This window comes from Musa acuminata, chromosome BXJ3-9 (genome assembly GCF_036884655.1).
Source record: "Musa acuminata AAA Group cultivar baxijiao chromosome BXJ3-9, Cavendish_Baxijiao_AAA, whole genome shotgun sequence".
NCBI lineage: Eukaryota > Viridiplantae > Streptophyta > Magnoliopsida > Zingiberales > Musaceae > Musa > Musa acuminata.
Genome location: NC_088357.1, coordinates 28,136,707 through 28,139,757, shown reverse-complemented (window position 1 = coordinate 28,139,757; position 3,051 = coordinate 28,136,707).

Below are 3,051 nucleotides of genomic sequence, written 5' to 3'. Positions count from 1 at the left end.
GAAAAAAAATGTTGGCAAGCCTTGATCACATCATTTTCAATAATAGACCAAGTAGTTTGGTAAAATTCAGTTGGAAATCCATCTGGACTTGGGCTTTTGTGCTTTGGTGACTTAAAGACAACACATACAATTTCGTCAACTGTAATTGGGGCATTGAGGATTGAAATAGCTTCCGAATCAAGTTTTCTAGTCGGCTCCACATGAATGTTATTAGGTTTCCCAGCTTGATTGAGTAAGGAATAAAAAAATTGCTCTGTGTGTGCTTTAACCTCATGTAAATTCTCAATAAGATTATCATCTTTGTCTCTGCATTTGCTGATACGGTTAACAGCCCTTTGAGTAGCAATTGAAGCATAGAAAAATTTAGTATTGGAATCCCCTAGTGTAAGCCAATGTTGTCGAGACTTCTGCTTTGCAAAACTTTCCTCCTATTTTAAGGCTTGCATGAAGTTATTTCTGGCTTCTGTCTCTTTGTAGATAATATTTTCATCATTTGGCTGAAGTTGCAGCTCATGTTGCAATGACATTAGTTCCTTTCTGCAAAATTGAACTCTGGTGGTAATATTGCCAAAGGTATTTGTATTCCACTCCTTTAGTGCTGCTTTACAGGCTTTGAGCTTTTGACATAAGATGTAAGGGGGGAATCCATGCACATTAACATTCCAAGCAGATCTGATAACATCAAGAAATTGAGGATGAGTACTCCATATGTTAAAGAATCTAAACAGTTTATTGCCTCTTGGTGTCGCTTTGTCTGCGTGTATATACATTAAAGAATGGTCAGAAAACAAAGGAGCACCATACTCAAGAAGTGAATCTGGGTAAACTGTTAACCATTCATGATTAATCAAACACCTATCAAGTCGAGCCATTATTTTTCTGTTAGCAGCACCTTAATTACTCCAGGAGAGCCAATTACCCATAGATTTCATATCAAACAATGCTACAGTATCAATGTAATCATTAAAACTTTGAAGCTGGCTTTCTGAAAGTTGTCTACCCCCCTCTTTTTCATTTGTGTACCGAACAGTATTAAAGTCTCCAAGAACAATCCAAGGTACATTGAGATAGCCATTTACAATATTAGTCAGGTCAGACCAAAGAGTATTTCTTTCTTGCATACTGTTTGAAGCATATATACCAGTGAAATTGAATTGACAGCCATTCTTTTTGTCCTCTACCTTAAGATGAATAAATTGATCAGTAGCAGAAATAAACCAAGCATTAATAGAGTTAGGATGCCATAAGACCCATATTTTACCAAAAGTTTCATTTGAGTCATTGGTAAACAGTTCTACGTCCGGCCATATTAAATTCTTTTGAGCTTGAATGCGTGATTGTTTAATTTTCGTTTCCACTAGAATAACAATATCACATGCGGCAAACTTGATTATTCTATTGAGCTCCCGATATTTCTCCGGCTTATTAAGTCCGCGAACATTCCAACATGTTATCTTCATTAGTAATAAACAAATGAAAAGGTGGTAAGGTATTTATCCTACGACATTGGATGGATTGTACCATCCTTTTTCTTATCCTTCGGTTTTGTATTTTCCTCCCACACAATATCCTTACCTTTTATGGCTTTATTCCTATATTTATCTACTTCATCTACAGCTTATAGATTTTTAAACTTTAAAGTACCTTGAATCATGTAGTCTTGATTGGCAGGGTTTGTTGAAGCTCGATAATATTGTTGTAGCACAATATCCTGGATAGTACTTGTTGGAGCAGCCTGGCTAGAGAGGTTTGTTGGGGCATGAGTTTGTTGAGACAGAATATCCTTGTTGGTGATGTTTGTTGTGGCCTGAGTTTGTTGAGGAAGAATATCCTTGCTGGCGAGATTTGTTTGGGCCTGAGTTCGTTGAGCTATTGTGGACGGATCCGATGATGTTGGAAGAGATGAAGTTCCTGACTTATGTTTCTCCTGTCCACTAGTACCATGGGAAACCTCTGTTGTGGAAGTCTTTGACATTATAGGAAGAGATAAAGTTTTGGATTTGTCCTTCTGTTCGCGGTGCTTTCCTTGCGAGTCGGAATGCTCAGTAGTTTTCGCCACCATCGGTGCTACTGCCATTAGAGAAGAATCACTTTATTGCTGAGGCGCTTGACGTGGTCGATAGACCTTTGTGGTTGGTTTTGGAGTTTGCTGACAAGCTTCATTTGCATGACCAAAAGATAAGCAACATTGACATCGTTGTGGCTTCCAGGAATATGAGACATGTACCTTCCGAGTGTTCCCGTCAAGATCATAATAGAAAACCTCATTAGGAAGATCTTCGTCAGAAGAAACCAGCACACATGCTCGTGCAAATGCTAATCTCGTCTGAGCTGCTGTTGCTTTGTCGATGTAGAGTGGCTGTCCCAGAGTGCTGCATAACTTTACAATAAAACGTCGCCTCCAAAGATGTAGAGGCAGTCCTTGAAAGGATACCCATAATGGAATAGACTGTAGGCTATCTAACTCCAAACGGACATCAGGAGACCAACATTGTAGAATCATTGGATGACTGCGGATAGTCCAGAATCCTTCGAGGATTCGTTGCAAATCTTCTTCAGAGTATAGCTTGCAAACAAAGAATCTGTTCTCCAGCATATGAAGATCAAATGACGATATTCCCCATCGAGTTTTGATAAATGAGGATAGTGGAAAATAAGATGTTTTGAGACCTACCACATAGTCAACAATCGCCATAGACCATGTCTCAATGAGCTCTGCTGAATCAGCAGTCTCGTATACAACAATCTTCTTATCAGCCTGAACTTCTAGAGTAAAGAATTCCAAGCTTAGATCTGGACTTCCAACCGGAGCCTTGAAGAGGCTAGTCCAAGGCCGAGGATCGCTGAAAATGAGAGCAGGCTGCCGTGATCTAGAGCGTGACCTGCTTCGATGCTACTTTGTCGAAGGAGTTTCTCTCTGAAAAGGATATGGTGGAGGAGCAACTTGGGGGGTAACTGTAGGGAGCCTTGCCATCGTTTCAACCCTAAGAGATAGGTTGATACCCTTTTGTTTTCATCTACATGTAAATTATTGTAAAATAGCCTAACAAG